The 20,563-nt window shown below is 50.8% G+C and overlaps 1 non-coding gene across 1 annotated transcript; it reads right to left on the bottom strand.

Annotated features, from left to right (window-relative positions):
* Positions 1-12,327: 12,327 nt before the first annotated feature.
* Positions 12,328-12,400, bottom strand: TRNAT-AGU (transfer RNA threonine (anticodon AGU)). Its single transcript has one exon. It is a non-coding gene; the product is annotated as a tRNA-Thr (tRNA).
* Positions 12,401-20,563: the final 8,163 nt, after the last annotated feature.

Here is a 20,563-nt window from a genome sequence, read left to right as displayed (position 1 = left end):
GGGGACAAGGGATGGAGGAACAGGACAAGGGGAATGGTTTCCCACTGCCAGAGGGCAGGGTTAGATGGGATATTGGGAAGGAATTCCTCTCTGTGAGGGTGGGGAGGCCCTGGCACAGGTTGCCCAGAGAAGCTGTGGCTGCCTCTGGATCCCTGGAAGTGTCCAAGGCCAGGTTGGACATGACCTTCCAGCTGCTGCCTGGATGGGGGGGAAGGGGCTATTCAGGGCCAAGATTTTCATAGTTGTATCCACAGCTTCTTCCTCCTCCTGGCTCCATCCTCAGCTCCCACTGAGGGACACTTCTCACCCTTTGTGTCCTGTCCCAGTCCTGCAGCATGGAGATGTTCTCCTGCAAACCCAAAGGCAGTGAAGTCACAGGAGAAGTTCCCTCCCAGTGATACCAACAGGGATAATCCCACTGAGGCTTTCCAGGGAGGTGGAAGCACAGCCTGGAGCAGCTGGTTGTGCCCGGGCATGGCCAGGGCATGAGGTCTTACAAGGGAGGCTGAGCTGGAGGTGGATGGACAAACATTGCTCCACCTCCCCTCTTGCCTGGAGAGGCTGATCCATGTACTGGGATGGATGGATCAGGGAGCCCAGCACTGCAGTGAGGGGCAGGGCTGGGCCCCAAGTGCAGGGAACAAAGCAGGTTTTATGGGCACCCAAAACACCAGCTGAGATGTCAACTGACACTAATCTTGTTTGTCACCGATCTGTGTTTTGGGATCTCCCAGAGCCTCGAGGTGTCCTCCCTGTGACCTGGCTGCAGCTGTTGGGCACATTTCATTGTTAGGCACGTTCAGGCCACCCCAGCACCTGCTGCACAATGTGCTGGTGGTGCTGACAGCCCCGGTGGGGAAGGATCTGCTGCTGCAATCGGAGCTGGGCGCCCGCTGCTCCCATCGCTCGGAGCGATGCTGATGGAAAGCTGTGCCTTCTGCAGCTCCCCAGGGCAGCTGCTCACTGGGCTGCAGGGGGGATAGGGACCACAAAAGCAGAGACGGAGAGGACAGGAGTAGTTTCAGCCAAACTCCAAGAGCAGGAGCTTCTGAAGATGCTGCTGGATCCCACGAGCATCTCTAGAAGCTCCTGAGTTCAGAGGAGGTTGGATTGTGGAAGTGACTCCCACCACTCTGGGCCAGAGGAAACATGTATTTAGGGACAGGTTTCTAAATGAAAGAGAAGATGAAACGGAATATGTGGGTGGTTTCAGGCTGATTTGGTAATAGCTCAGTGCTGTTTGTTCACTCAAATCCTGGGGTATGTCCATGACATTTGGATGCTGGTGCAACACAGTTCCTGTCCTGCAAACACAGCACTGGGCAGGTCCTCCCTGCTGGTGCCTCTGCTCCAGTGACTCACAGCACCACTCAATGACCATGTTTGGGAAGGATCTCTGGTGGGCTCCAAGCCAACTTCCACAACAATCTTCCACAGACCTTTCCTGGCCAAGCCTCCTCAGCTGACACCTGAGTCGTGGTCCTGCTGAGCTTCCTCAGTGGTGCTTCATCATTCCATGTGACCGGGTCTTGCCACCCATTCCTGGCTCTGGCCCTTCTCTAGGCCTGCAGGATACACCTGGTGAATTCTTTTCAACACATTCTGCCTTTGCAGCTGCACAGCAGTTTGGGAAAGGGTTGGGAGCCCAACGGCATTTTCTTGTTGGCCATGGAATTCTTGGCCTGGGACACCCTCCATCCGACTGCCCAGCACAGTGTGGGGAAAGGGGCAGGTGCTGCAGCAACCTGAACAGCTGAAGCTCCCTGGACAAGCTCCCCCAGGGCTTGTCAGGCTGTAATTCCAGGAAATGGGACTTCCACAACTGGCTCACCAACAGCCCAGGCTGGCTCTCCCACTGCCCCTGGGCTCCTGCATCCTGCTCCTGGTTCTGCTGCAGCCCTTCTTCACTCCCCTCACACTTCTCTGCTGAGGTTCCTGTGAGCTGCTCTGGGAGGCCATGAACTTGCAGGATTTCTCATTGTTTCACTCCCCTGTGCTCAGGGGCAGGGCCAGCAATGCCCATCATCATCTTGGAAAGATCTGGGGCTGCTTTTCCCTCTTCCCACCAGGCTCCCACTGGGTTTCCACTGCCCCCTGTGCAGCCTCAGGCAGGATTTCCACGTGGATGCCTCTCTCACAGCCACCTACACATTAGGTACCTGGAGTCTTTCTCTGAAGACAACGGAGCTTCTTGGGGCACCCCATTGCTGCCCTTCCAGGATTCAAGGATGGGAAAGGCTGAATGGATTATTCTCTGAGTGCTGACCTCAGTGGGGTCACTTGTGCTGTGTGTTCCGTGTTTGAGTGGCTGTCTAAAGTACCTGCAGCTCCCCCAGAGCTCCTGCCACTCACAGATGTTCACCACCAGGGCAGCTGTGGATTTGATCACTGCGACATTTTTGCCTTTGGTTTTCTTGCCCCACTTAGCTGAGCTATGCTGGGCTCACCCTGTGTTGTGGAACACAGTCCTGCAGTGTTTGCTTCCCCCTGGGATGCTCCCAGTATTCTGATATTGTACTGGGAGCCTGTGGGGAAGTGGCAGGTGCACAGCCCACTCTGTCCACCCTGCAAGCCCTGGACACTTTTAGCTCAGCATCAGCTGTGATCTGGGAACGTGGTGCGAGAGGTGAACTGAAGGTGAGTGAGTGAAATCCCAAATACCTGAGCTCTCTGTGGTGTGCAGAGAAAGCAAAACCTTTCCAGCTGAACTGGTTCTGTCAGGACACCGTGCTGAGGAGTCACATACCAAGAAAATGAAGAGAAAAACCCTACAGGCACTGCAGAGTTCTTTGACAGCTGCTTTTTTATGTATTGCTCATAAATCTTTTCCCCTCTCCATTTGATGCTCAAGCTGAGTCAACCCCAAGGCTGGACTTGCTGTTTGGTGCAGATTCACCTCTAAACCCACTGCCAGCATCTGTCCTTGGGTCCTGCCTGGCTCACTCACTGCTCAGGGTCTCTCCTGCCAAACCCCCCTCTGTTTCTGATGTGACCCACACCTTTCCAGGGGAGGAATAACCTGTTTCTTGACCTAAACATATAGTTTAGGTCTCTCCCCCCCAAAAAATGATATAGTTTTGGGCACCCAAAACTGTGCCCCTGACTTTGATTTCCCAACAGTTAGATGAATATTTGTGCCTGAAGTTTAACACAGTAAATTATCATGCTCTTTGCATTTGCCACCAACACCTTCCCCCGTGAATTCTCAAGGAGATCTTGTTTGTACTCCAGGTGGGGAATGTGTAAAAGCAGCAATTTCCAGTATGAGTCACCACCTCAGTGTTTGATTAATTCTCTATTTCTGAAACTCTGATGAAAATAAATGGTTGGGAGCCTCAGAGGAGGGTGATGGTGCAGGAGAAAATAGAAGCTGTAGTACAGAGTGGAGCTTAAATTAGTTGGCTCAGAAGGAAAGGACATAAACCAGGGGTTGCTCTCAGAATGTATAATTTCAATCCTCACTCTCCTCACCTTGAGAAAAGGCACAACCTTGTCCCAAAGCCTGTGAAAAGGCAAAAGAGAGTGTCCAGCAAGACAGGAGGAATGTGCCTGATTCCCATGGGAATATCTTCCCACTCGACTACAGGCTTGGAGGTACAACAGCAAATCTAAATGAGTCAAATCTAAATCTAAACAGATGGGCCTGTGGGGCACAGAAGAAGGTGTGACTTGGATCAGGAATGATTCCACTGCAGAAGAGATTCTGGGCAACATCCAGGCCCTGCACTAGGTCCAGGACTGGACTCAGGGCTGTAATGAGGATAAAATTTACCTTGGGGTACCAAATATACAATGTCTGCACTCAGAGCAGATCTCCAGCTGAGGGCAATGGCTGCAGAGTCTCAGGTTGTGCTGTGGGACCCAGCTGAGGCTCTGCCCTGAGGCTCTGAAAGGGCTTGAAAAGGAGCCAAGGTCGCTTTTGGGCCGTCTGAGACATCTGCTGTGCTGGGCCAGGGGCTGGATTTGCCATTAATGCTCCATGAAATATAAAACAAGAGCTGAGGTCGTCTCTGGACTTCATTAACACTTTGCAAAGCCAAGGGGAATATCACATTTGACTATGGGGCCAGCACAAGTCAGCAGAGAATCTAACATTTCAGTTCCCACTCAGAGAAGCCCAACAGCTTTGTTTCAGTTCTGACTGCTCCTTCCAAAATCAACTGAGACAACCAGTTATTGTGGAAAAAAAAAAGTGCATTGCCAATGAAACCAACTGAAAGGGTTCATTCTGTGCTCTTTGGGGATATTCACCCTCTTTTGTTTATGCTCAGTCGATGAATTTCATGGCAGAAAATGAACTCCTTGAGACCGATCCTTTGATTCCTCAATGCCTCACATTCACAAGCTGTTGGTATAGGCTGGACTTCTGCTCTCAGCCTTGAGAAGGACATGAGCTGGTGTCAGTAGCAATATAATCGTGCTGCTTTCCAGCAGCATCGATGCAGCTGCAGGGCCACAGCCAATTGTGTTTGAGTCAGGAAGTTCCTGAATGGTTTCCAGGAAAATTACCTCTACAAACACAAAGAGAGTCACTCCTAGAACGTGTTTTTCTCCGAAAAGGGAATGTGCCACCCCCTGGAAGCCCTCAGATGGGCATCCATGTGATGTGCAGTGTCTGCTGAAATGGCTCTTTGCTTTCCAAATCCAGAGAGGGGCTTGTTTGTGCTCGGGGCTGTGAGAGCCTTCCCTGCACCGCAGCCTGTGCTGTGTCCCTGCAAACTGGATCCTGCTGCCCCCACTGCTGGGGAGGGGGAAGGAGAGACATGAGGTAAAATAACAGCAGACACACACCTTCAGCAGCTCTGCCTTCTGGGAAAGGAAAGTTCAGGCTCAGCCGAGAAAGGAAGGCAACTCCAGGCTCCCCAGCCTTCCTGAGGTTTGTTACTGGTGATGAACTGGGCAGTCACAGCTGGGGTTGAGGGGGAAATCCAAAGGCCCCCCTGGGGCCTCAGACTCGTGATCCCTCCCCAGTCCCCACGAATTCCTGAAACACTTTGGTTGTGACAGCTGAGAAAACAAAACAAAGCCCAATTCACCTCCGTCCTGAGCGGAACTGGGAGAACTTCCTGGCAATTCCAGATCCTTCTGTGCAACTGGGCTCAGGCAGGAGCAAACAGCCCAACTGTGAGGGAAAGCTGTGGGGAGGGTTTAGTTTGGACCCATCGTCTGCCTGACTCTTGGACTGGAAGCAAAAGAATCCCCTGTAGGTTTGCCGAGTGTTTTCCAGGGAGCCTGGTGCGTCTTTGCTGGAAGCTCCACAGGCAGGAACTCCTGCAGCAGGTCCGGCTGCTGCCCTCTCATGGTAAGAGGGAGCCCGAGGGCTGATCTATCACAGGCCAGGCCAGATCACCCTGCCAGACTTCCCAGGCTCCGAGCTGGGTGCTGGTGTTGAGGCTCTGTCCCTCCTGGAGCCAAACCGGGATGAGGATTGTGGGGCTGAGCAGCCAGGCAGGGCTTTCCCACCACCTGCCCGCCCTTGGTGGAGGACTGGTGGAGGACTGATGCCTCCTGGTGGTCCCAGGCACATCCCACCCCCAGTATGACCTGGGCACCTTTCACGGGCTGGCATGGCACTTTCCATGCTGCTGGGATGCCCGGGGAGGTCCCAGCTGGCAGCTGGAAGGGCTTGTGGAGATGCAGGGTCAGCATCTGGGAGTGTCAGAAATGGGGGGTGCAAGCAAAGGGGCGAAAGGTGAAGGCTGGGGAATGAGGAAAGGGGAAAGGCAGAGGTGGTGCAGGGCCATGGACTGCCCAGGTAGAGGCAGCATGAGTCCTGGGGGCAGTTTGGGGCACCACAGTGTAAGATTTAAAGCCATTAGGGAGCGTTCCAGGAGGAGCTCGAAGATGGTGAAGGGTCTTGAGGAGTGGCTGAGGTTACTGGGTTTGTTCAGCTGGAGAAGAGAAGACTGAGGACAGACCTCACCGGGGTCTGCAGCTTCCTCACAAGGGACAGCCCCCAGGGAATGGCTGGAGCTGTGTCAGGGCAGGCTCAGGGTGGATCTCAGGAAAGGTTCTTCCCCCAGAGGGTGGTTGGCACTGAACAGGCTCCCCAGGGCAGTGGGCACAGCCCCAAGGCTGCCAGAGCTGCAGGAGGGTTTGGACAACGCTCTGAGGGACAGGGTGGGATTGTTGGGGTGTCTGTGCAGGGCCAGGAGTTGGACTGGATGGTTCTTGTGGGTCTCTTCCAGCTCGGAGAGATCTGTGATTCTACTGGTTAACAAAGCTGCAGCCCATCAGAGTTGGTGAAAGCCTCAACTGTGAAGAAACTCCAGGCCCAGCTGGGACCAGGTGAGGAGAGAAGAACCCATTGGTGTGAACCTGAGCCTTGACTAAAGGAATACCACAGCCCATGTCTCAGTGAGGCCCTGCTGGCTTTGGCAGAATGCAGGGTCAGGCTGTGGCTTCAGGGCCCCCCTCTCCCTGTCCTGTTTGCCCTACAAAGACAGGGGGCTGTGTTAACTCTGAGCCTTGACACGCAGACAGCGGAGGGAAAGACTTCTTCCTCTGCTTTGACCTTCCCCCAGCAGCACTGCATGTAGGACAGGTCACCAGCACCTCATCTGGAGATGCTTGGACAGAAAAACTCTTCTTTAGGTTAAAAATATTGCAGAAAATGGAGAAAACTTGGAGAGGGTCTTCTGGAGTGAAAATGATGCCGTTGTGCACTGCAGTCCACAGTGGCAAGAGGAGTGGAGTGGTGGCTGTGATGGTGCAGAGATCTGTGGGGGGAAAGAGCATTTCATCAGGCCAGTTGTTTCAGTGCCAACAATATTTAATAGCTGGCCCAGCAGAAATAATTAAATTGTCATATCTGGTGAGGGACAGTTATGGATGGAGCAGATTAAGCCCAGTCAGTGCCACCTCCAGACTTTGCCCTTCTGCTGTTTGCAACGTGCCACCACCAGAGCCTCGTGGCCGAGGGCCTGAGCAAGGCTGAACAGCACTGAGAGCATTTCCCTCTTGGCTGCTCTTGGAAGTCTCAGGCTAAGCCAGGCTCATCTGACCCAGAAGATTGAAAAGAACTGAAGGCAAACAAAGAGAAATTTTAAGCTTTCATCAGAAGCCTATTAAAGTCCCTATCATTTACCCTGAGCACATGACATAGCCTTTATTACAGGGCATTTTTCTGAGCACAAAAGCTACTTTCAATAACGCAGGAAGGGAAAAAAATCATTACAAACTCGCAAGAATCAAGGACCATCTTGCAGAATCTCTTTGTCATGAAACAAATTATAAAAGGCTATAAATAGGTGACCATTATTAGAACAAGGGAGCTCTCTAAGTAGGCTCCCTGCACAGGGAATGAGCAGGCAGGGGGAGGTGAGGCAACCAACAGGTGCGTCACAAGCTCTCCAGCTTTTCTCTTCCAGGAGAAAACAGGCCTGAAGTCATTTTCAGGAGCATTTGTAGGAACAAGTTACTTTAAGGACTGTTAAAAATACACCCAGATACACACAGGGATTCACAGCACAGGGTGCTCTGAGCCTGGACAGGGTCACACCTGGGCTGTCCAAGGCCAGGTTGGAGGGGGCTTGGAGCAACCTGGGGTAGTGGAAGGTGTCCCTGCCCATGGCAGGGGGTGGAATGAGATGAGCTTTGAGGTCCCTTCCAACCCAAACCAGTCTGGGGTTCTGTGACTCCAGGATATCACCAATGAACAGAACGTAGGACAGGAGCTTTGGGCTCTTGGACTCCAGCTGTGCTCTCCAGCTCTTCCATAACCTGCTGGTTGGTCACCTCTCATGGGGTTTGCTCCTCCTGTTGCTTGTGCTGCTTGAAAAAAATTACTCCTCTCATTTTTATATTTTTTTTAACCTTTTTTAATTTTTAAATTCCAGCCTCACACATTCCTTCCTGCTCGTCACATAATTGAGTTTAAACGGTTCTTTCTCGCTCTGTTTGTTTACTCCTGTGGTATTTACAGGAGTTAATCATGTCTACTTTTAGCTTTCCTGTGGTGAGACTAAACACAATAAACCCTCTCCATCTCCCCACTCGAGGCAGACCCTCCATTCCTCTGCTGTGTCCCCCCAGCCTCCCACCCCCATCCTGGAGCTGCCCTTCAGATCCCATCTGCATGGCAGGGTGCCCTGCTGAAAGTGGGTGTGGTTGGCTTTCTACAGCTTGGTTTCAGTACCTACAACAATCCCGTGGTTTTTTCCAGGTCTTTCCGGGAGGAATGGCCCCCAGGAACGAGGATGTTTGCTGGGAAGGCAACCTCGTATTCCAACTGCCCTGAGTGGGTCAGTGGTACCTCACTGAGTGCTGGGGGGTTATAGTGCCAGTGTTAAGCCCTGAGGCTCCTGCCATTAGGAAGGCAAGTTTTCCCAGCCTGCTCAAGAGATTTGGAAGTTTTCAGGGTCAGCAGCACAGCCAGGAAGACACTGGGAACTCAGTGTTTCCACAAACAGGGTGGTTGTGGATCCCACTGGATGCTAAAGAAGAGCCTTGAGAACCTGCCCCATCAGTCTGTGGCTTCGAGCCGTGTTGCCAGTGCTGTCAGCTGTCCATGTGAACTGCTGGGTTGGGCTTTTCTCCTGGAATCAGGGTGTGATCCCTCCCAAACATTCAGGCAGGTATTTGGGATATGGTGATGATTGGCCAGGAGCTTTGGATTCTGAGCCTCTCGGCCCGACTCCAGCTTGGGGGTGAGCTTTGCCTGCTGCCCGGGCTCTCTGCTTGCAAGAGGCTCACATATTCCACAGAAATGGGCAGTCAGTGATGGGTCATCAAGATTTTCAGGGGCTCTGGGATGATGCCACATCATCCTGCAGTGCTGGCCCACCTGGGGAGCACCAAGACCGTGTTCTGTCAGCTTTTGGTGCAGTGTCTTTGCTTTCAGCCTTTCTGGGCAGCCAGGAGGTCTCACTGAAGCTGCTGCATTACTGGATGTTATAGAAAAGCTCTTTTCAGGCCTTGTGGTTCAGGAGAAGCAGGTGGTGATTGCTGTGATCTCCCAGAGCCACAGAAACATCAGGACTGTTTCTCCAAAATCAGCCTTTAATCAAACACCCCAAAGCCACAACACCACGTCACAAAGTGCCATGTCACGAAGTGCCCTGTTCTTTGAACACTTCCAGGAATGGTGACTCCACCACTTCCCTGGGGAACCTGTTCCAGTGCTTGAAATGCAGGGAGATGACAATCTCCCTGGGAAAAACTCTGCACCGAGGTGGTGAGGAATCATCATGGACGTGGGTGGATGATACACAGGCTGTGCACAGATCTCCCTGGGGATACTGTGGAGCTCCCTGGGCCTGGCAGAGCTTTAACTGGAGATTGTCCTCCCGTGAGGAGGGAATCTTGTCTTTGCCTTTGAAAGAGATCCCTTGGCCCACGACCAGTGCATAGTGGGGATGAACCTGTGAGCATTTCTCAGTCTCTCTTTTGTTTTTATTTTTATTTTTCACTGGTTGTTCGGTGTGAATCATTTTTTCCCTTTTTTTTTTGGTTTGATTGTCCCCAAAAGGCCAGTTTGGCTTTCCCAGAGGTGTCAGCAGAAGGACTGGCACAGCAGCAGGGGGTTTCCTCCCAGCTAAACAGCCAGTGTGGCTGAGCAAGTGCCCAAATCCCTGGGCACAGTCCATGGATTTTAGGGATTTCTCTGGCTGTGGGTGTGGAGTTCAGGTCTGTGAGGGAGTGGGGGTTGAACGAGGGGCAGCTCTTGGTGCAAGAGGAAAGTGCAGTGGGAGGGTGATGGTGCAAACTGGAGCTGCCTGTGACAGCTGCAGTCACCCCTTCTCCAGGGTGCAAACAAAACCCTTCAGATCTGTTTTTTTGAAAAAAATATTGTTCCAACCACAATATCTTGTTTGGAATAATGGATTGAGCATGTTCATTATGGGACAAGTGGAAAATAAATAACTTCAGGGGATTTTTCCCCACTCTGAATTCTGCAGTCCTCCCAATTTTATCAGCTATTTCTCCTCTGGGCTGAGGCTCAAGGCTGCCATCTGATCCTTGTGCATGTCAGATTTTAACATCAGTGTAGATTGTATTGCTAAAAGTCTAAAACTTCTTTAAACATGGGAACATTTTCACTGGCTCCTGCTCAAACTTTCCCTCCCTGGATTAAATTAATTCTTTGTAGTTTCCCACATGACTTAAGAACTGGGTTAGTTGAGGCCTTCACTAGAAGTGAACTGGAGGCAGAAATGCAGCTCTGAGCACGTGGTCCTTGGGTTCAGGGCATGGCCATGGGCACCTCGATGGCCCAGCCTGCTGGGCCACAAAGTTCACTGTTGTTTATAATGAAACAAATGATTTCTCTGCCCAGTTTGATGCAAGCCTTGGAAGGAGACCCAGGAATGAAAAGGATGTCAGAGAAATGCACAGAGTCCAGGATGGTCTTTAAAAACAGAAATGGTTTCTGAAGTTTTCAGGAAAATATGAAGAACAAGTTTTCATGGATAAAGAGGATGACACCTTTAAATCTCCTAAACAAAGCAATAAAGGGTGTCTGGTTCTGGGTTGGGGCAGGTCACAACTTTAAAGAGCAGGAGTTCTCCCTGAGCAAATCCATGAGGAGACCAGCCTTGGTACAGCTACACAACCTTCCCTGGATCTCTGAAAGCAGGTGGAGCATTTCCATCTCACAAATCAACAGAAGGGACTCACCAGGACCATCCAGTCCAGCTCCTGGCCCTGCACAGACACCCCAACAATCCCATCCTGTCCCTCAGAGCGTTCTCCAAACCCTCCTGGAGCTCTGGCAGCTCTGGGGCTGTGCCCACTGCCCTGGGCAGCAATGAAGATGAAGAGCTGCCTTTCCTCCCTCCTCCCCCACTTACCAAGGCTTCAGAAAATGGATATAAACCACTTTGCCCTCTTTGCCCCTCTTGCCAAGCTCTATTTTTGAAAAGCCCAGTTTTCAGCAGAGAAAAAGGTGATGGGGGATGGATACAAAGGGATTTAGGGCCAAGGCCCACTGGGAAAATCATCTTTGCACCATGTTTGAGGAGCAGCATCAGAGTGCTTGGTGCTCTGCACTGCAGGAGGGTGACAGGGAGAGGAGCTTTTACATCAATAGGAGGGACAGGTGAAGAATTCAGCAAAACATACCCTGGGCATTTGTTGCTTTTGCAAGGAGATGAGAGACATTCATGTTCCAAAGGATCATCCATCCCTCCCAGGCTCAGCTGAGCCAAAATCAGGAGCCTGATTGCAAAAGGGAATGGAACCACAAAAATCTTTTTGGGTCTTACTCAGCAGTTTCCTGTGAAAGCAAAATAAAAGATAAGCTGGAAGGAGGGACAGGGTAAGGAGAGGCAGAGCCACAACAGTCTAGAGACAAATTCACTTTTGGTAAAACACGTCTGTCCATTTTCCAGTATCTTGGGTTACAGAAACAGTAACTTGTGCTGGTTTATTGGGCTGCAGATTACTGGGAACCCTGCTGGCTCCTCTTTCTTTAGCCTTACTGTGGCACACACAGAGGGAAGCTAAGAAATTCCTGCAGGTCATTCCTCATGTGGAGAAAACACATCAACCCCAAAAAACTCACTGTTTTGGGACAGCAGAGCTGTAGGTGAATGAAGGTGAACAAAGCACCAAGTCCCTCCTGGCACCAGTGCCCACCTCCACTAGACAAAATGTTTCAGGCTTTTGAGCCTTTTTCCCTTCAGATGGGAAAGGACTTTTCTAAATCAGAAATGACCTTTTACATCACTGGTTTGGATCGCTTTGGTGGATTCAATATAGGAAGTCTATTGGAAAATGAGCAGGAAAAAGGGACATGTGCAAAGGCAGAACAGAAAATCTCATAAATGTGGACTGCAATTCATGGAACTCAAGATGCAAAATATGTTAATTCCTAGGTATTTCTTTAATCTTAAAAATTATAACTTTCCAATCCCCCCCCACCCAGCAGAGCCCTGTTGTTACTGTTACTGTTGAACAAGGTTCCTGTTCCTCCACAAAGCATATTTATGATGTTTTCAGCCAGCTCTGCCATCACTGAGCTCTGGAGACATAATCTGATCATGCTGCTGATGTATGAAGAGATGAGCCAGCTCTGACTGGAAATACCTGGCAGCCACTTCAGATTTGTTCATCAATGAACTTCACAAAGCCTGCAGGCTTCCCAAGGCTCTAAATCCCATTTTTGGGTGTTTCCTATCTCCGATTGCTCTGCATTAAAGATATTTCCAGGGTGCAGCTCTGACCGTTGCTGATTTCTCTGCTCCTCATTGCCTGTTATTTGCTACAGGGTGTTTATATTTCACATAGGCTGGGTGGATGCTCCAAAAAAACGAGGTCCCACCAACATTTTGGATATAAACACAAAGATAAAGCAGCAGGATCTTTGCAGGAGGCTCAGGACCCACAAGGCTCCAGTGAGATTTGAACTCACGACCCCTGGTTTACTAGACCAGTGCTCTAACCCCTGAGCTATGGAGCCTCTGAAATTTGGGTGCTTTAGCCCTTACAAACATTTCATATCATAATTGTCTCTTAATTCTGCAGTGAAATGGAACCTGCACTGGTGGAATGTGCTGCTCCAGGGGTTTTCCGTTCTCGTTCCAAGCTGCACCAACAGAAGGAGTGGAGTCACAAAACCACCAACGCACCAGGACAGCCCAAAGCTGGATTTTCTCTCCTTTGCTGTGAGGACACCCAGAGGGATGGCTGCCTTCTCTCCAGCCAAGCAGCTTGGGAAGTTTACAAACAAGAAGCACTGATCTCTGGCCTCTTCATAGTTGTTGCACTAATTTATCAAAGAAGGAAAGAAATACGGGCCACAAAGATGCTCCGAGGGCTGGAGCCTCTCTCACACAAGGAAAGGCTAAGACAAATGGAATTATTCAGCCTGGAGAAGAGAAGGCTCCAGGGTGACCTAAATGTGACCTTCCAGGGCCTAAAGGGGCTCCAGGAGTGCTGGAGAGGGACTTGGGACAAGCTACTGGAGGAACAGGACAAGGGGAAATGGTTTCCTGCTGCCAAGGGCAGGGTTAGATGGGATATTGGGAAGGAATTGTTGGCTGTGAGGGTGGGCAGGCCCTGGCACAGGTTGCCCAGAGAAGCTGTGGCTGCCCCATCCCTGGAAGTGTCCAAGGCCAGGCTGGACAGGGCTTGGAGCAACCTGGGCTGGTGGAAGGTGTCCCTGCCCATGGCAGGGGGTGGAATGAGATGAGCTTTAAGATCCCTTTCAACCCAAATTAGTCTATTCCATTTCTTCCCATTGGGAATCAGCTGTGTATTTGGTTTTTCCTCTCAGCTCTTTCACACATCAGTGTTTTCTCAGGAGTTCCTGCTCTGCTTTGGGCACCTTGGCTGATCTGAGAACTGTCATACTTCAAAGCTACTCTTTGGTGTCTGAATTTTCAGGGTAATCTTCCCTGCACCTTCTTTCTTCACCAAAGGTTCTTAGAAAGAGGTGTCATAAGAAACACTCCCAGCAGTTTTGCTGTTTCCTCCCTTCTTGACACACCCATTAAACTTTAAGGACCTGACTGCCTCGGGTGCCATCAGTAATTACTGCAGAGAGTGGATTTGTATATCTGTGCCTGTTCCCAGCCCCTGGACTTCGTGTGATGTTTGGAAAGGCTGTGTCAGTCAGACTTACCCAGGCACTGGGAGTCCTCACTGCGACTGCTTCATACACACTGGGTGGATTTTTATTTCATTGGGAGGGTTCTGCTTTCTCCCCCTTTTCCTGGTGCTCAGCCCAGCTTTTCCTGCTGGGCCCTAAAGTTGTGGGATCACTGTGTTGTGGAGAGGGACTACTGTGATGGATGTGATCCATTGCTTTGGGTCACTGTGGGACACTGGAAGGTGTCCGTGGCACCTCCTGAGGCCTGTGGGGTCTGTCTGGTTTGGAGAGGGGATACAATGATGGACTTGGTCCTTTGCCCACCACACAGTCCTGGGCACCTGTTCCTGTGTGGCCCTGCTCGAGCAGGGGGTGTCCAGCTGAGCTTCCCACGTGCCTTCCAACCTCCCCCTGGACGTGATTCCAGGCCCTCCCTGCAGGCTGGGCTTGTTCCCCACGGGGCAGCCCCAGGCACAGACTCAGCCTGATGGCACCTGCAGGCTGCTGCTTCTTCCCTCCTGCTCCAGCCCCTGCCTTTGTGTGGATCAGGGCTGGCTTTCAGCAGCAGCAGAGGTGTCAGCAGTGAACACCATGGTGTGGTTCACCACGTTCACATCCCACACTGACACAACCTTCCAGCTGCTGCCTGCGTGGTGGGGAGGGGATAAACCAGTGCTTTCATGGCTGTATTCCACAGTTTCTTCCCCTGTCTCCATGCTCAGCATCCCACTGGGACACTTCTGTGCCCTGTCACAGTCCTGCAGCATGGAGACCTTCTCCTGCAAAACCAAAGGCTTGTCACCAATGGAGCTGAGCCTGGTGCATCTGCAGGGGCTGCTGCAGCCACCACACTGCCCACCCACAGCTGGGTATCTGCCCCAGCAGGTAGGAAAACTGGAAAACTGGAAACTGTTCTGCTGTAAGGCAGCATTTTCCCAGTCAGGGAAAATGGGATGAGGTATTGCTGGATTCCCTGCTTGGTGTTGAAATCATGGGACCTGGTACAGTCAGGTGTGAAGGTGTAGTTCCAGCATCCATTTTTCCTGACTGGAGCTCTTTCACAGAATCCCAGAATGTGCTGAGCTGGAAGGGACCCACAAGGACCATCCAGTCCAACCCTCAGCCCTGCACAGGCCCATCCCCAAGGGTCACCCCCTGTGCCCCAGAGGATCATCCAAACCCTCCTGCAGCTCTGGCAGCCTTGGGGCTGTGCCCACTGCCCTGGGGAGCCTGTTCAGTGCCAAGCACCCTCTGGGGGAAGTCCATTCTCATTGCAGAGGCAGCAGAAGGAGCATCCAGCAGATGGATCAGCTGGTTCTTGTTCCTCCTCTTCTGTTTTATCCTCCCTTGGTGAGCCCTCAGCGTGGCAGCTCAAGGAAAGCAGCTGACCCTGATGGGCTGAGTTCCCAGCTGGGGATGAAACAGTGACAAATGTGGGGTGAATGTGGAGAGAGCAAGAAGCAGAGAAATCAAACAGAACTTTCTGTTTACCATTTGGCCAAATCTTGGGCAATGAGAAACCCTGTCATGCCCAAGAATATTCGTGTAGAATTGTTAAATATGGGCAGTGCCAGGCTGATTGGGACCTCCTGTAGAGCCTCCACCTTGGTGCACTGGGCTGTCACTGGGGTGATTTCCAGGCACAGCAGGAGCTCTGTCCCTGCACAGTCCCTTGTGCCTTGGCTTCTTCCCATCAAATAGGCAATTCCTGTAGAGCTGGAATAGTAAAGCCCAGCCTTGACCACCTCAAATTTGAGGCAAGTATTTATGGAGGCTCTGCCAGCCTGCAGAAAGTCTGGGAGAGGACGATGGCTGTGCACTGAACCCTCAGGCACAGAAATGTCTCATGGCAGGACAAAAACACACAACAGCAGCTGAAAGAGCTCTGAGTTTCAGGGCCTTAGTAGGAAGATGCACAAAGAGAAAATATAAGTACAAATGGTTAAAGGCTGACTCAGAATAAGCCACATTGTGTCTATTATTCCTGGTCTTTTTTGTGGAAGAAAATTGCTCTCTTTGAGAGAAAGCGGAAATTAAGACCATCCATCCTCCCGAGCGTGGAAAAACACAAACCCTCATTAGGTGGGCTGAAAGGCAGTTCTCAGGCCTTTATCTGATAAGCCAAGAGCAGGATTCTGTCTGTAGCTTTCAAGGAGAAATGATGAATTACCTGGCATGGGTTCAGTGCCTGAGCTTGGCACTGGGGAAACTCACAAAGAAGCTTGAAGCCAATCAAGCCACTCTGTACAAATCCTGCTGAAAGGAGCCCTTTGGGGCCATGCAGTGAGGACACACACCAGTCAAAGAAATCTGAAAATAATAATGAACATCCCATGCAGGAACATGTGCTCAGAGTGGGGTTTACAAGAGCAGCTGGGCTGGGAACACATGGCTGGGCCATGAGAGGCACGGGCTGGCAGGAGGAAACAGGGGCAACAGTTTGATCCAGGCTGTTTGCAGACCCTGGCTTGAAAACCAATATGCTTTCAATGTGCACTGCTGCTGGAAGCCCTTTGGTGAGCAATAAATGCTTCTGGTAATGGGAAGTGACAGGGTGGTGAATGGGAAAGGCTCGGTGGGGCTGGAAAAGCTGTGGCCTTGCTTTGCTTTAGTGAAACTCCTCTGCAAACTGCATTTCTCTCTGTCAGTGTGTCCTCTCAGGACACTTTGATGTTCTCACCTCAATGTCAGACCCTTGCAATGCTCTCACTGGCCTGGACAGGAGTTTTTACTACTGACTTTTGCTGCTGCCACTGCCACCCCAGTGCTTTTGCCTCTGACCCCAGTGGGCACCAGAAGAGCTCATGCTGTGCCCTGGTGGCACTGCCCCCCAGCCTGGGGCTGTCCAGTTGTTCCATTCTCACCCCCAACACTCCTGCAAACACCTTTCTTCCCATAACCTGGAGGCAGATCTTCCTTCATGGATGCAGTGGAATGTGGCCCAGTACTGTCAGTGCATCCCAGGCTTTCCCCATGTTGGAAACTTGGGATAATCTTCCACCAGCAGCATCGTGGCCGTGCAGGATCAGGGGTGAAGCCCCCACCAGCTCCTTCCTGAGCCACACAGACCTCGTGAACCAAAGCAAAACTGTCTCCTGGGGTGCTGGGAGGGCTCTCCTGAGGGCCTCTGGTGGGAGAGGCCACTCTGAAAAGTGAGGAAGACCAGAAGGAATGATAACTGCTAAATTATTAAATGCTAATTTATTTTCTAGGTCCGCACAGTGCCCCCACCTCTGCTACCAACAGGCTGGATAATAAAGGAACTTTCTGCTGGTGGAATCTGAAGGACCAGAAACGTCTTGCCCTTAAGTTCTTCCATACAGTGCCAAGTCCTGAAGCAAGTTTGCCCAGGGTCATGATGAAATGACTGTTAATGAAGGCATTAGGGCTGGATTTTCTTGTTCAGGCTAATGAAAATACATCTTCTGATTAGTTTTTCATGCTCCATTTGGATCTAGGCTGTGTTTATAGCCAGGTGCTATGGTTTGGCTCCTACTCTAAGAAACACTTGATTATCAAGAAGATACAAAGCTCTTGACCAGGTGGGCTTAGTTTAGTGAATAAACTGGGATAAAGGGAATTTAGTTGGAGATGGTGATGACTCTAAGGGCAAGGTGGGTTATGGAAACTTCGTGCAGTTGCACAATCTGGGGGTAAAATACCTATTTCTTACTGCCTTTATCCCAGCAAGCCCTATTTGACTGAGATATTTATCCAATAGTAGTTGGCTTCTCCAGTTCCCAAGACTGGTCAATCCCACCATGTTTGCTGGTGGAGCACTGCACTCACCCTCATGCTGAACTTTAATTACCAAGACTGACTTCACCTGTTTAGCTAAACTTCAGTTAAACTTTACCTGTTTAGCTGCAGCAAACTTAAATATCCTCTGCCCTCTTTGGCAACACCTACCTAGGGACAGACCCCCAGTGCTCACTGCAGGTTCCTGGGTACCAGAACAAAACTCCCATGCATCGTTTCTCCCATCAGGTGCCTCCTGTCTGCAGGGCTGCTTTTTCCAAGCCAAACTGCCTGAGGATGCCCTGGGGTTGTCCCAGTTTCACCTGTGAGATCTGGAGTATTTTTCAAGCAGAACTTGACAGCTACAGTCCTGATTTTCATGGGAAATAGGAGTTTTGCACTGTGCTCTTTGCCTTTACCCAGAGATCAGGGGAACTGCTGCCAAGTGGAAATGTTTGTGGACAGCAAATTAGGCCTTATTTTCATGAATCATGGCTAATCTTAGCAATCCTCAAAAACATTTTCTGAACAAAAGTCATATAAAGGGAGTCCCAGGACAGTGACCTCCCACTGCTGTGGAAAGGCCAAAGCTCAGCAATGGGCAGCATCTCTTGCAATAAAGCAGCAAACCAAGATGTTTATTTTCCAGAGCTGGAAACATCCCTCCTGAAGCAACAGGGAGCTTTGGTGGCATTGTTTACAGGGCTGTTTATCTCCAGCAAGAGGAATTGTTATGTTTCCAGCAAAGCCAACAGTGACAGTGCCCTGGGCTCAGCTTTAAATCCAAGTCGTGGGCTGGTGGTGATGAGGGACCACCTCAGCACTCACTCAAAGGCTTGACAATGTGATGGGCTCTGTAAACAACATGAATAGACCCTGGTAATGATTCCAACAACAGCCCACAAGCTGCATCCTAGGAGCTGTAAGAAAGCCTACAAATCTCAGCAGCACATCTGATCTGCTGCAAGAAGGGAAAACTTATTTCACTGTTGCTCTTGTAGCCAAACTTGAAGGATATTTTTTGATACCATTCTAGCAATGGGAAGATGAAGCTAAAGAAGAGAAAACTGAGAAAGTTACTCCAGGATTCCATGGCACAGGGTTCTTTCTGGCCTTCAAATGAACCTTGAAGTTTGGATCGACTTCCCCTGGGCTCTCCTTACCTGCTGGTGCTTGTGAGCAGCCCAGTGGCAACCACTACCTTACAGTGCCTGGCTTCCCTTAAAGTACCCTTGTAAAGCTTTCTTGGAAGCCAGTAAGAGTTTCCTCCAGCCCTGGATAAAAAAGGAAAAGGTCTAATGTTTGGGACAAACAAGTTGCTCTGAGGGTGCCCGTTTTGTTCCCTGCGCTGAGGGAACAGGAGTTATTTCTGGAATGTGGCTGTCACTCTTTAAGCTGCTGTAATTTCTCCCTGGAGTCCCCCTCAGAACACAAAGTTGGTCAGAGTTTTACCCTTGACCTGCCTCAGATTAGCAAAGAGCCAAATCCAGCTTGTTTGGAAAACAACGTGTGGCTGGGCAGGCCTGGGGAGACCTGCGGGCACAAGTGGGGCTGCCTTTCCAAGAATTTTCAAGAACACTTGTGAAACAGAGAGAAATGGGTATTTCTCAGTATCCCATGGTCCAGGAAGGGGTTTGTGCACCAGCTGCAAATCTGCACTGCACAGGCCACCAAGCTCTGCCATGGACATCACAAGCCCTGCCACGAGCCCAGGGCCACCACTCTGGAGAGGGGCTGGTGGCCCCCTGTTCCAGGAGGGAATGGCAGAGTCACTGCCCCTATTCCCTGCTGTCAAACCCAGCTGATGGAGCCCTTAGCACCTGTCAGCACAAGAGCCCTCCCAGAGCAGGATGTTTTATAGCCAGGGCCCTTAATTACAGATGAGCTGCTGAGCTGCAGGAGCTTAACCATTTCTGAGCCAAGTCAAGCCCCTCAGCACTCCTGAGCTGCAGGAGAAAAACCTGCAGTTTACTGAGGAAGTCTCAATCCTGATGTACATGTTAATCATGATATGTGGAAATGAGAAGAAGAAAGAAATAAGAACAAGAAATAAAAGTGATTTCCTGTCCTTGGGGTAAAGGATGCATTATATGACAGGTAATGCAGTAATTGCTAGGTGGAAGTGCACAAAAATAGGGATTTACACTTCCACTGTGATGTAACTGCTCCAGCAGGAGTTCTCTGAGCTGTGCCACCTCAGCACTGTAAAACACAGCATTTCAGTGAGCAAATAAGCAAATATTGCCACGGTTGTTTTGCTGTGTCACAGATCAGACCCAGCAGTGTAAATCACACACAGCAGACTGTGCTGAAACTCCCATGCTGGTCCCTGGCACCAGCACTGCCTGCTCCTCACTTAACTCTTCCCCACAAACTCAGGCTGCCAGGCTCAGATGGAAGGGCTGGGAATGCACAGCACCACTGACAGTTCAAATACTCCTCATAGCTCTGGAGAAAAAAAAAGATGTAAACACCAGGAATGCAACAAATGCAAATAACTAATGCAGGAAGGCAGGCTTAGCGGTGGAACCTCCTCTGGATGCATCTGGCAAGGTCTGCACATTTAAACCAGGAAGAAATGAGAGCCAGAAGGGGGTGAAGAGCTCAGCAGTCCTTGGGTACCACAGAAAGCTCTTGGTCCTGTGACTGGAAAAGTCCCCCCCCTTGTAAAATCCACAGAGGTGAAGCCAAAGGCAGTGCCAGTGTCTCCCACTTGCACTGGTGACCTTCCTGTTGCTGCTCTGCAACACCCGGGGTAAAGGGACAGAGCTGGTGCAACATGCCCTGAGATCTGCACTGGAGGTGTTGGGAGTGATGCCATGCACATCCAGCTGCCTGCAGATAAGGATCTCAAACTCTTTCATTTCCAGGGGCCTCACTCCAGGCTGTAACTGCTGCAGCTGTAACAGCTCCACAGAGTGAGTCTGCAGGATTAATGCCACTTCAGGAGGTGATTTAAAAAATTGTCTGCTGCAAAAGTCTGATTGGAATGCTGATGGTGCAGCCTGGAGTGCAGGGGCTCAGCCCCAGCTCGTGGTGGGCAGCAGGAATGCACAATTTAGGGACAAAATAGGTGGGATGTGACAACAGGAGGTTGTTTGACCCAAATTGCATCATGAGATCACCAGACAAAGCACCATTTTTTGCTGAACAAGCATTTTTTGCTGAGCATTGAACAAGCTCCCCAGGTCCATGGCCCCAAGGCTGCCAGAGCTCCAGGAGGGTTTGGACAACGCTCTGAGGGACAGGGTGGGATGGTTGGGGTCTCTGTGAAGGGCCAGGAGTTGGACTGGG

This window comes from Myiozetetes cayanensis, unplaced genomic scaffold (genome assembly GCF_022539395.1).
Source record: "Myiozetetes cayanensis isolate MyiCay16 unplaced genomic scaffold, myiCay2020 scf23, whole genome shotgun sequence".
NCBI lineage: Eukaryota > Metazoa > Chordata > Aves > Passeriformes > Tyrannidae > Myiozetetes > Myiozetetes cayanensis.
Note: the sequence above shows the minus strand (reverse complement) of the source record. Positions and strands in the feature narration are given on the sequence as shown.